The sequence below is a fragment of the Capricornis sumatraensis genome, chromosome 20 (genome assembly GCF_032405125.1).
Source record: "Capricornis sumatraensis isolate serow.1 chromosome 20, serow.2, whole genome shotgun sequence".
NCBI lineage: Eukaryota > Metazoa > Chordata > Mammalia > Artiodactyla > Bovidae > Capricornis > Capricornis sumatraensis.
In genome coordinates, this window is record NC_091088.1 from 47,387,740 (window position 1) to 47,401,646 (window position 13,907).

Here is a 13,907-nt window from a genome sequence, read left to right on the forward strand (position 1 = left end):
CAGCACATCCTCTTTTCTGTGCCAATTTCCCAGGTTAACTGTTCAGAGCCCAGACGTCTGCCCCACTCAGCACCATTTAGCCTCTGTTCACATCCTCCTAGCCTTTGTTGAGGGGCTCTGGCAATGACACTGGCCCCGAGCTTGACACTGGCTGTGAACATTTTACAAAAACTTAAATTCATTTCCAGGTAGTCTGCTTCCAGAAGGAAAAAGAGTCTCTTTCTCATTGGAAGGGAGGGAACACATGTTTTGTTGGGAGTCTGCCGTGGGCCAGGCACCATGCTAGGCTGTGAGGATGCAGACACTTTGTCTGTATCCAATGGAGGGGAGTGGTACTCATCTGGGAAGCACAGCTCTTAGGACCAAGGAGCATCCTGCTCCAGAGAGAATGGCCTCTAGTCGGTGGAGGCCAGGCTTCTGAGAAAAGGAGAGGTTGAGTGGGAGGGCCCTCACTAACGGGCTTTGGAGAATCATTTTTCTTTAGTTTAGCAAAGTTAACCAGGTGATTTCCATGTGCCAAGCACTGTGCTGGCTCTAAGAAGGGCCCTTTCCTATTCCTCCCTGTGCTGGGAGGCTGAGAGAATGCCTATTTCCACTGGGAGGACTTTCCAGGTTGGATCCTTGGTCCAGGAGCAAGCAGAGTGACCTGGGAATGCACAGCGTGTCTGTGCCTCAGTCTCCCCATGAGTGCAGTGGTGCTCAGGGGTGCTGGAGGACTCTCCCAACCCTGGCACCCTGCAGCCAGGGGATCTGGGCAGTGGCCAGCATATGTGCCCACTGCCAGCCAAGCAACATCCTTCTGCCATTTGGGAGAGCATCTTCCAATCGCAGAAGTCAAAACCGCCTTCTCCCCCAGAATCTCCAAGAGGCAACGTGGGAGCGCAAGGGAGTGTTAGAGTCACACGTGCTTCCTGGGAGAGAGGAGGAAGTGCCTGGTAGACAAAGCCTGCAGGGTGGCCTTGGAGGGGCAGGGCTGTCTCTCCCTAGGAAGGAAGAAAGAAGTCCAAATTAGTCATGTTGTATTACTTCTTTTTATGGCAATGCTCTGAAAGTCTGCAAATGTCAGCATGTTAATTTACTGTCACTCAGTGATATTATTTCATCCTTTCAAAAATGTGTTTCTTGCATTTTCAGTAGCATACTCCAAGTGTTCTCCATCTCAAAGTTTCTATAGATAGTGCGACTACTTTCACTCTGACCGTTGCCAAAATGTAGAAATTCATCGTTGACTGGAGCCACATATATGTTAGGCGTAGAGTTGGGGACTTGGGTTTCCTGCTTACAAAAAGGGGAAGAAGCTGATTTTTCTCTCTGCTCTATCACCTCTTGTCCTCCTAAAGTGCTCTGGGGTTTCTCTCTCAAGGAACATGCAGAGATAAATTTAATAGAGAAATTTTAGCGAATCAGTCATGGCTGAGTTTGTATATGCAGTCAGAGCCCTCCCTGTCTCCGAAGCCAGCCCACCCCCACCCCGATGCTTCTCCTATGGTGGCAAACTTATTTCAAAAATTCTGATGAAACACTTTGTAAATTTTGTTATTCTGTGATGATAATAAATCATTATAGCCTTAAACACTTCTCTAGCTTGGAGCCTCAGTCACAAATTATCTTGTCATTCTGACCAAAACATTCTCCAAAAAAGCTTGACAAGTGCTAAAACCCAGAACATGAAACCATGTGTTGTTGTGAAAGCAAGATTCAGAAATGTCAATTAATTAGATTAAGAGGCTACTTTTAGCTTTACTCGTGTTGCCAAATAACCCTTAAAATATGCATAGCAGTGGAAATCTACCTCCGCGGTACAGTACTTCTGTGCCGAAGGAAGACAATGGATCGGACTAATGGACGAAATTATTGTATCTGTCAGTCGGCTCCAGAGAATGATCTAGAAGCAAATGTCGCTTCTTTTTCCACAGTATGGCTTCATAAGCTGGGTAAATTCTGTCATTTATGAATTTGAGTAGTTCCCCCCACCCTTCCCCTTAGAAATCATATACAGATCTAGAAGAGAAAGTCAAGCTTTTTCCTATGTCTTTACTAGTAAGATGGATTTTTAATGTTTTTCTGTGCTTTTTTTTTAAATTTGCATTTGCATTTTGAAGTTCACTTTGTAAAAAAAAAATATATATCATGGAGAAATTATTTAAATTTTTTCTCCCTGTTTCTTGAAAATCTTATCTTTAAATAATCTATATCTTCCATTTTATTTATGCCATAAACTGTTCCTATATTTTAATGGTCTGTTTGCTTTAAAAGGGGTTGTTGGTTTTAATAGCTCAGTTACTATCTTTGTAAACTAAACTCCTTCTGACGAAATTCGAGCAGATCATCTCTGCCTGTGTGTGGAAGGCACATTCCAACCCCTGAAAAGGAAATTTAAGCCAAATAAATGTTCTGCCCAAATTAAAATACATAAAATGAATAGTTAACTTGGACAAGAGCTGATGGACGGAGCATTCGGGCTGCGGACAAGTGGGTGTTGGGAGAGCTGGCTGCCAGCAGGGCCTCAGGAGAGGAAACCCAAATGAAATTAATTTCCTGTAACCCCCTTTGTCCATTCCTCTGGACTAATTGATTGCAGCATTGGCATGGATGTTTTGGGAGAGCAGAAATGGGCAGGACGGATGGCACTGCTGAGGGTGACATGAGGCAATTCCTGCCAGGTTCTGAGACTCAGGATCTTAGCCCCAGCACCCCAGGCATGGGTCAATGCCACCCACCCCCTCTTCCCACCCATCAGCTCTGAGAGCACAGGGGCTGGAAACTCACCTCCAAATTCTCATGGCAGTTGTATCCACCTTGATTCTACGATAATCTGTGTGTGTTCTGATGCTAACTTGATGACAGGGCATTTCCAACAGAGCGAGACACATCTGTGCCCCCACAGAGAAATGGTAGGCGTGTGGTGGGGGTGGGGGCCAGGATGAGAACTGTCTGAAGCTGAGCAAAGCTGAGTGGAGCTGTGACAGAAGCCTTGTCCCTGCCTCGGGCATTCATAACCTCACCACCCCTTGCCCTCCACCATCCCTGACAGCAAGTGTGAGGAACCAAGCAAGGCATGAAGGTCGGTTGCTCTGTCTGAGCCCTCCCTCCCTGGCTGGGGTGGTGAGGGGCTCCACCCTGGAGGGCAGGGCAAGATGTGCCCTGTGCCAAGGGCGGGACTTCCTGTGGGAGGGACTTCTTGAGTAGAACCATTTCCTGCATGCTATCCTTTTGTGTGGGGCCAGGAGAGGGATGGAAGTGGGGGTCTGCAGCCAAATGCCAAGTCCCTGTGCCTCACAGTTCCTGTGGGCCCCCCACCGGTTGTACTTCCCACCCTTCTGATCCAGCCCTACTGTTTCTAGCTAGCAAGGAGGCAGTTAATGAGCTAGACAGAAGCCCGCGTTACCTCTGGAACGAGATGGGTGATTAACACATAAATAAATAAATAAGGATATAAAATAAAATGGATGAGTGAGGCATCCAGGGCTCTAGTCTCTCCAGGATAAGATGCATAGGGTGGTAAAAACACGGAGGAGAAGGGGGAGGCCTGAGCGCTAGTTTCAGCTCTGCAGGCTGACGTGGGGTGCTGTCTTGGCCAAGTCACATTGCTGAGAACTGTCTCAGTGGACCAAAGAGCCCAGCCTGAATAAATGCCTACAGAGGTACAGAGATGAGATGTGACCTTATGTGGCTTAGTGCAGCCAGATGGCAGGTACTGCCATACCCTCTGTGTCCCTGCAACTCCACCATCACTGAACCTGCCAACGGCTCCCTACTGCAAGCACCTGGGTTGCGAAGGCTCCAGGATCATCTTCTTGCATGCACAGGGGGCAGTGCTCAGCCAGGGATGGGTGAAAGACACTGTTGCCGCAGTGGCAACCTGCTCCTTAATGCGTCTGGAGTTGGCTTCCTTTCCCTTTCTGTCTCCCCTCTCCCCTGGTTCTGTCTGAACTTTCCCGGGTCACCTGTCAAAGGGAGGATCAACACCAAATCACTGCCTCAGCTTCTACTTCTGCAGGAGCCTCGCCCCCACAGAAGACAGGGAGCAGTAGGCTTCAGGGCCACCCCGGGAGCCCAGGCCCCACCTAAGATGGGAAGCCACCTGCTGTCATCTAGGGATGTGGCATCTAGAGATGTCAGAAATCTCTATGAAATCTTCCAATTTTCAAAATATGGCAATGAATTAAAGTTGAGGTTTTGGGGTCGTTTTTGTTTGTTTTTATGTATGGCCCAAACCAAACAGTCTGTTGGTGGTACTCAGTCCGAGGACTACCTTTAGCCACTTGTGCCAGGTAACCATTCACTGTTAGTTCACGTGCCAGAGAGGCCAATATACAAAGGCTCCTCTTTCTAGTGCATTCTGGTCTGCAGCCATCTCAGGGTCTAGAAGTGACAACCAAAAGGACAGGTGGCCTTTGGTGGGTGCTGGGCCTCCAGCTGGCCATTCAGGAGAGAGTGGCCAGGAGGTTCCTGAGGTCAGTGGCATCCGCCTTGATACACCTCTGGCCTCAGGAAGAGAAGACACCTCTATCAGGAGAGCCTGCTCCTGGGGTCCCATGGGAACCCTACAGCCTGGTTTCTCATTAGGCTTTTGGAAAATTGAGATCCTTTGTTCAAGGGAGCCACTCTAAGGTTCTAAGAGGTTCACTGGGGTTCATCACCCCATTAGCAAAGCTGACATTACTCAAGATGCACAGAGAAACGCATTCAACTGGTAAACAGGGCCATCTGCAGCCCAAACTTGAACCCTAAGTGTACAGGTTGAACCTGACATTGGGGCAGAGAGCATCCTGCTGCTCTGGGCTGAAAGCAGGTTGAGGTGAGACTCTGACCTCCTGCCCATCAGAATAATAGCTGTTGGTCCAGGAAGGTCCTGGTCCTGGGCTCCCCCTCTTGTGATGGAAAGTGTTTCCTCTCAAGATTGCTAAAGCTGGTATGCCTGAATTTCAGTTTGTTGCTGTTTAGTTGCTAAGTCATGTCCAACTCTGTGCAACCCCATGGACTGCAGCATGCCAGGCTTCCCTGCCCTTCACTATCCCCTTGAGTTTGTTCAAACTGATGTTCATTGATTCAGTGATGCCATCCAGCCATCCCCTTTTCCTCCTACCCTCAGTCTTACCCAGCACCAGGGTCTTGTGAGCCAAATTTGCTTTCTTGCTTAACATCTGGAGGAAATCCCTGCTGACAGCATCTTGACAAGCACCCCTGAGCCCCAAGCCTGGAGAAGAATGGGTATCACATCAATTACAAGTTCTAGAAGGTGACTTATGTCAACTGGGACCCCCTCCCAAGGCCTGTGAGCAGATCTCAGAGAGCCCACAGCCCTTGGGATTAAGCAGGTGTACAAACTTTTGAGAAAGGGGCCAGAAGCTCTAAATGGTCAAGCTACAGTAGAAAATCCTAGAAAGACCTCCAGGTGGAATAGGATTTAAAAGAGCATCTATTACTGCAATTGTTGCAGCAATATTTTGTTTCAGAGGATTCAGAGGTGCTTCTTAGGATGCGAGAGGCTCTCTCATCAGGCCTGCCATCTCAAGGCAAAGTCAGAAGGCAGCTGAGCAACCAGCCTTCCTGTGGCTTCTTACAAGAGAGGCCATCCCCCTGCCCCTCCTGTAGGTTCACATCTCATCCATCCCTCAAGGTCCAGTCAGGCCTGTCTAGTCTAAAGATCGGCTCGCAGCTAGGGCACTTTGAAATCTGGAGACAGAGACTTGTAATCTTTCTCTTTTTCTGTCCAATCTCATTCATAATTGGTCACTGTCATTTATTTGTTACTGTTGTTTTGTCTCCTTTCTCCAGCTTGACTCCAAACTCATTAGAGGCCAGGACAGCTCAGGATGGGTCCCAGGCATTCTTTCTTCCTTCTGGGTGCCAGGCACAGGGTAGGAGTGACTGTGCTCTGGTCTCATGGTCCAGCTCCCTGAGATGGGACTTTTCCAGGATCCAAGGAAACCTTGCCAGTGCCCCACCCCATGTCTTGGGCTCACACAAAAGTGTGGGTCCCCATTTTCAAGAAAGCCAGCCCCACTGCCAAATGGGCTGTGTACCAAAGGCCCCTGCAGTTATGATTCTCTGGGTGTCTGGCACCCACCTTGTGTCTGCTCCCCCGATCTTCAGCGGGCCCATGCCCAAGGCACCATCTTCTTACCAGCACTTCCTTTCCCTTACCCTCTCATCCCCTTGGCTCTTGACGACAGGAAGAGAGAGGCTGGCTTTCCCATGGACACATCACCTCTCTGGCTTTCAGTCCCATGTAGAATGAGCTCATCTCTTTTCCAAACTTGAGAGGTTGTCTTCCGCTCTAGCCTCCACCCTCGACCCTGAAACAGAGCCCTGCAGGGATGGGGATGGAGGGGATCTAGCGAGCGGAGGAAGTACCTCAGAGGCCAAGCACACTTTCCTTTGTGATTTTTTCCCCCTAGGTTCTATGCTACTTTGTTGATAATGCAAATATTGACAATATTTGAAAAGGAAATAATGAGAAGTTGGGGAAAACAGTGTGAAGTCCAATGGTTAGAGAGCATAGAGAAGGCCAGAAAGGGGTCTCTTTTTATATGCTCTCTTGCCCCCACCCTGTCCCAGCCCTCAGGCCTGGGCCCACCCCCTGGATCAGTACCTCCAGAGGAATCTGGGCTGTTGGGGAGCCCACAATGAAGCTGGAGCCAAGACTCAGTCTCTGAGTGAAACACTAGGGCTGAATGTCAGACTCTTCCTAGAACCACGGCTCTTTTGGAGTAGAGGGTTGAGTGTAGGGTCAGCAGATGAATGGGTTTGCGCTCAGCCTGTGTTCCTAACTTCCCTGGTGGCTCAGACAGTAAAGCATCTGCCTACGATGCGGGAGACCTAGGTTCAATCCCTGGGTTGGGAAGATTCTCTGGAGAAGGAAATGGCAACCCACTCCAGTACTCTTGCCTGGAAAACCCCATGGACGGAGGAGCGTGGTAGGCTACAATTCATGGGTTTGCAAAGAATCAGACATGACTGAGCGACTTCACTTTCTTGTGTTCGTAGAGCTTCTGCAAACAGAAGACTGGCTGACCTTCCTGATAGCAACTGCGGGCCAGAGCAGTACACAGTGGCCGTCCTGGGCCTCATCTACAGATGGGCCCTGCAGGCATCCCAGCCAGCCTCCCTCCCGGGATGGCTGTGAAGAAGCAAGAAGAAAATGGCATGTGACCATCTTGAGAGAGCTGAGCTTTTCCACACCTGGGTAGGGTGACACCTCAGGGTGGGAGGAGACCTTTGCTTTTGGGGGTAGAAGCCCACGAGGATGCTCTCTTAACATCTCAGCTGGGGGCCTCAGGACACATCCCTTACTTGAGAAGTGGGCTCCGAGTCTCCCCTCACCACTGCCAATCCCAGCAATCCCATCAAGGTGCCACTTAACCACAGGGAAGGGAGACTCCGATGGCTCCGATTCCACTGGCATGGTCTCTTTTGCCTGGAGCGGGAGTCCACGGGACTGAGCATGGTTCCAGCCACACAAAGACTGCGTAAGTGAGTTTAGCACAGCCACGCGAGTCGGCCACGCCGCCCGGCAGGTCCCTGTGCTGCAGGAAAGCCTCCTTTCTTGTCCCTCAGCCAGAGCGGCTTCTGTCTGAGGCCTGTCACTGCAGCCCTTCAAACCCATTTGACTGGGTTGGAGCGCATCACACTGTCACCAACTCAGTTTTCATTAAGCGGCTGCTTCTCTGTTAGCCTAGCCAAGCAGAAGAACTCAAACACATGCACAAATTAAATCGACATCCAAACTCCACCAATATACAAAGCAATTTAAATGATATTCATTAGAGCGATGACAAGCCCTGATGAGGCTTTCAGGAGCTGGGTCCTTCAGCTTTTGCCGACTCGGTTTCATGGTCACTGAGGCGGAACTCCAGCGACTGTACCTCCATTTTTTTTCAGCTAAGAAAATGACTCCTTCCTGACACACCTACCTCATTCTCTCTCCTTTCCTCCCCACTCTGTCTTGGCCCAAGTTTCCCCAGCCCTGGTTTCTGGACACACAGGTACGGCTATGAACTGGAGTCACATAAAGGAAAAAAGCAGCCACCCTGACTTCTTTTTTCCATAAATGCTCCAATTAAAACAGATTTCAGTTTCTCGTAATTTCATTTCACTTGGCCTGGGAGATCTCTAACTCACAATTATGACGGTCATAAATGTGTCCTGGAATCCTGCTGTGGGAAAAAAAAAATAATGGAAGTGAAATGTTGAAACGCAATAATTTTTCAAACTTAACCCCAAATTTAAAAAGTCGTTTTCCAAGTCCTATTTATATATTTTAATTTTTAAAGAGAGAGCAGGATGGGGCCCCACCCCCACCCCCTGCTGCTGCCTGGGGCTACAGCAGAGAAGATAGAGGCTTGGTGGGGTCTGTGGACACGGGTGGGCATGGAACCCTCGGGCCTCACGTGTCAGGACTAAGAGCCATGCCAGTCTCAGAGTCATGTCTTGAGTCTCCAAGTCCCAGGAGAGGATTCAAGTCCACTTGGGCAAAGAGAGCAGCAAGGGACTGCCTGATTCATCGCCAGCTAAGGGCAAAGCAAGGTCATGGCCACATCCATCAGCTCTCAGGCCTTTGGAGTTTGCAGCCCAGACAATACCCACAGCAGGAGGAATGATCCGCAACTTCATACACTGAGGCCTGCACTTCTGTTTATAATTTTATGCTCCAGGTTAATTATGTGTGTCCTTGGCTTTGATCAGAGATATTAGCATGTGAGAATGTTGCCTGCACCCATATTGGGAAAATAAAGATTCTTAGAAATACCCATGGACTGAAAACACACTTTCATCATTAAGGTCTGAGCTCTTATTTAGGAAACAGCTTTTAAATAATGGTATAGACAGCACTGTCCAAGCGAACGTCCTATGATGATGGTAATGTTCCATATCTGTGCTGTCCAAAAGAGTAGACACTAGCCATATGTGGCTACCGAGCGCTTGAAAAGTGGCTGGTAAGACTGAGGAATGACATGTTTCACTTTATTTCATTTAAATTTGAATGACCATGTGTGGCTGATGGCCACTATGTTGGACTGCTCAGGTTAGACAGTAAATAGTAGTGTATCCTAATTCCCGAGTAGCTAATTGTGGATGTTAATCTCTGGAAAGAGGTCACCTTGCTTATCATCATTATCATCAGGGATGATTTATTAAGAATATATTAGTACATGACATTATACAAAGGTGGTGGAAAAGCAGTTCTTCTGATCTTTTATCATTAGAATTTAATTTTGAAAACACCTGGCTCTTTGGACGTAGGGAAGGGCACTGACCCCTGAATGCCGAGCCTCAAGAAGCTGCTAACTTTGATTTAAGTCACTCTTGATGTCCACAGCCATGGGCTCACTGAGTCACCATCAGGCTGTGCAGGGCTGTCAGGTCACTGACCAACAATCTGGCAAATCCACTGTTTTGGTGGAGCGGGGAACATGGTCCCAAATCAAGGGTGATTTGCGATATCTTGGGAACCATCAAAGCCCACCCAAATGTTCGCCTTTACAATCCTCCTAGGGGTGGCCTCCTGTCAGATCTTTGGAGATTGAAAACGATGCGTCCGCGTCTGGCTTGGGGAAACCTGATGCTTGTGTGGAGAGCGAGCATCTCTCTGGAAACAAAATCCTGTTTGCTCCCTGCTCCGCACTGATCCCGGGAGTCCAGGCCTCGGCAGCAACGAGGCTGCCATATCGCACACACAGAGAGGTGGGGTTTGTCAGGAGAAAATTCCCCTCCCAGAAGCCTTCTGCTATGAGACAGAGCTGAGGCCTTCCCCCAAAGGAGTGAGATGGTTTTTGAAGCTAACTATAGCATATTTTGCAAAGGCCAGCGCACCCTGGAATCGCGTGGGAGCAGAAGCGCGAGTACCTTTTCTGTGTCTCCGAGGTCAGCCGCGGGCTGAAAGGCATCGACTGGCGCCGGGTCCCCACGGAAATGCATTTTCAGGTTCCCTTTTGCCAAAGATTACACGTGCTTACTAATAAATCCCTAGGGAGAAAAAAGGTTAGTGTTTCTATTACCAAAAGAATAACTATCTGGCAGAGTAAAAATGGTAATTTTGCCATTAGCTAAAAGGATAATAGCTATTATTTTAAAGTTAAAGTATTTATTATTAAAGAGTGGTGTTGGGATTTGTGTGTTTTCATTCTTATGATTGCTTCCTTTAATACCAAGTGGATGATTTTTGTGTTAAATAGTCAACAGAATAAAATGTGATTGCAATTTTCCAATTTCAAAAGAGCTGCACAGATGAATCTGAAAAAATAAAATCATTTGATTTTTTTTCTATTGGATGACTTAGAAATCTCGGGAGACAATAGTTTCGGCACAGAATTTGTTCACTGCAGCCCTGTTTCTTCCCATCATCTCCTGTCTTTTGACCGCTCTCAGATTCCTCTCTTCAGGTTCTGCTCTCAAGATGGAGCCTGACTCTCCTCGGAGCTTGGCAGTTACTATGGCCTTTTGTCAAGTATTCAGTCACCAGGTCTGTGAAACAATAGGTAGGTCAAGGATTGAAGGCAATGAAGTCCACCTAGTTGGCGTGGTCTGATTTTAAGAGAATGAATTCTTCTAGATCTGCAGACCACAGCCCTGAGCTCTGCTGAGGAACCTTCCCAGGCTAACCACCTCTACCTAAGCTCTCCTTAGCACCCGGCAAAGAAACGCCTCTTTGGTGGTTATCAATATATTTTTTTTTTTTTCCTTTTTGCAGAATGAAAATAGAACGAAGATGCCAGGGAGATCTGGGTCTTCATCATAACCCACCCTCTTTAACTATGTAAGATTTTGGTTAATTATAGAATTCTTGCTGCCTCAAACTTAAAGATACATCACTGATATTTTTTTGCTAAATGTTGACGGCAGCGAATAGCTAAGATGTGGCATATTGATTTCTTGTTGTGAAGTGAGCTGTTCAAGCTCCATTTAAGATTTTCATCTTGCATGTAGCCCTGAGCACATCATAGCACCATAAATTAGTTAAATTGCACATTTATCACAAATGTTATTTTAAGATACTGCGTAAATGTGATGGCTCGAAGATATACAGTAAGGCTGCAACAAGCCTGGGCTTGGGCGGGGTGAGGTCGGGGTCACCTACACACCTGTGATTAAAACCTCCCTCACTTGGCACCATCCCTCCGCCTCCCTGGAATCGTTTAAAGACCTGACTTGGATGACCCTTCCTTCCTGCTCTCACATTCTCTATTAACATCAATGGTAGGAGAACAAGCGTAGAACTACTTTGCACTGGGAACGCAACTTCAGATCTCCCCTACCGATCTCGGGAAAGTCAGGGCCATTCTGGGCTGTGACTGGAGGCTCTTTTGGATAGTAGCCTTCACTCTCCAGCCAGGGAAGGGTTTGATGAGACGACCTTGAGAGTAAATGGCCCTCCACCTCCAAGCCGGGTGGGGTCCCAGCCAGCCCCGCCTCCTGCCACGATGCACCGTCATTGTACCAGGTGAGGTTGCACTCATGCCTCAGGCCCTCCACCGCCTAGTCACTGTCTCCTCCAGAGGTAAAGCTGATTTCTGGGCTCCATTAATATGAGTGGTCCTTTCTTGGCTATACCACTGGGGGCCAAGAACTTGCTACCTGTCTTGGCCATAGCTCCTCACTTCTACACCCAAACTTAAGTCCTAAAGCTAACCCTGCAGGTGGGGTGAGGAGGAGATGGGCAGGGCATCAGGTTCTTCTCCCAACATGTAAATGGGGGGTGGGGTTCCCAGCCTCGCTTGCACAAATCCCCTCTCCCTTCAAGCCACATGGGCCCTGGTGGTGATGGAAGTGTTGTCAGTTTAATCTGTTAGATGCAGGACTTTGGATTCTAATAAACCGATGCTATATTTAACCTGTGAAAAATTCAAGAGTGGAAATCTGGGCTCCAGGATGTGAAGATGCGGAAGGCTCAGCGGGGAGGGTGTATCTGTCCCGAGCCAGGTTCCAGGGGGAGCCGGGCCCCCGGGGGAAACGGACGATGTCCCAGGTAGGGGCAGACAGCCACTCTGGGAGGGACTGTGGTGGCCACCCGGGAGGAGGTGGGGAAGACGATAAGGCTGGAGACCCAGAAGGGAAAGCCCCTCTGCAGTGCCTGAGGCCACAGTCCGACTGTCTGCATCACAGGGCAAGCAGAGCCAGCACAGACCTCCCCACTTGCCAGAAACCCGTTCTGAACACTAGTGAGTTTCTCTCTAAAAACCCAGAGAGCGATGGATTGCCGAGAGAAAGTAGAGCAGACAGAAATTTTGGCCTCGTCTTGACTAAAAGGGGTGGGGATGAATGGAGGGGGGGAGAACGTAGGCGTGTTGCCGAACATCTCTGAAAGGGCTTAATTTAAATTTTTAATAAAAGAGTATTTTTTTTTTAACGTGGAGGTGTTTTATATATTACATGGATGTAATACATCTCTCATTTGTATAATTCTAGGTTAGGAGCTACGATTCCACATAACTGCAAGAGTAGTCTGAATATAGTAATAAAGGTATTTTACAATTTTACATGATGTTCCCAGCGTTTTGTTGGCATGATTTGCCAGGGCTAATAAAAGCTTGTGATTATCATATAAATGCTCTCCCCACTCCTCCCGTGGATGGGTTCGGGCTCCCCGCCCCCCGACACCTCGTTATCTGCGCTCACTTTAGCACAGAAGAGAGAGCATGCCCAGCCCACCTGCCCAGCTGGGCTCCTTGAAAATCCCGAATCAACAGGAAGGAATCGCCCTGCACCGAGCCTTCCAAAAACCTTTCCTCCCATCTGCCATGGGCAGGGCTCAGGGCCCTGACTTGGACTTCTCTCATCCAGATGGGAGACCCAGCTCCCGCCCCCATGCGGGTCGCCAGGTGTGACCGAAGCTCCACTACCGATACTTGATAACATCGCCTTCCCAGCAAGAATCTAACCCCACGGGAACATCTTCCTTTCTTGTACATTTTTATTCTTGGGGAAAATTCTGTCCACGCCGCTTCTGAGTGAATGCTCGCTGCTCTCCAAGCCCAAAGTTCACTAAAACTCCCCTGATTTACGGGCGGCTTCCGACTGCCAGCACCTGGCAGACACAGCAACCAACTCAGTCATAAACAGATCGCATACAATTTAATTTTAATGTGCTCGTTAGTCGTAGCACATTTCAGACATAATTGTGAACGCAACACAAAATTATAGCAAAAAGACAATTTTAATGCTGCCGTAGAAAAGAGGGTTATATGAAGAGTCACATAATGGTGGTTCATTGTCAACAACAAAACAGGGCACAGAGTGTCTGTGCTGTTTACATGCCAATATTTTATACATAGGTTCTCATATGGTGTCAGCTGTCAGTTACTTCTGCAAATTAACTGCCAAAAATGGAGAAGAACAGAATCACTTGGAGAGCCGGTAACCACGGGTTACCTTTCATAAGCCTAAAGATAAAGCTGCAGTGTGGGATCTTGGGAGAATAATTAGGAAGAACAAAACAGAAAGTTACCAATTGAAATAAAAAGGCGTCCTACAATATGGAACAGCAACCAAGAGGGCTTATAAATAAGTAAAAGAGGTTGTATCACAGAATGCCTCGTGACTTTTAAGCAAAGTATTACAGTACAAACATTTTAAAGGCTTTATCAATGTTTAGGAAATACAGTACAAGTTCTCTCTCTCTCTCTTTTTTTTTGTTCTTTTTTTTTTCCTTTTCAAATAGACTTAACCCTTTGAGCACTGAGTTTATTTTGAGCATTTTTTTTTTGATTTCTAATAAATACCTTTAAAAATAATGTGCAAAATAGTTATGATGCCTGCCATGGATGGATCTCCTGGCCTCATTTATTCAGACTGCTCAAAACAAATGATAATACGATGCTAATAAATATGTATAATTTAAACGTGAACCTCTATCAATATAGATGTACTGTATAGCAAAACAAACAATCATACTTTGCTTTCAG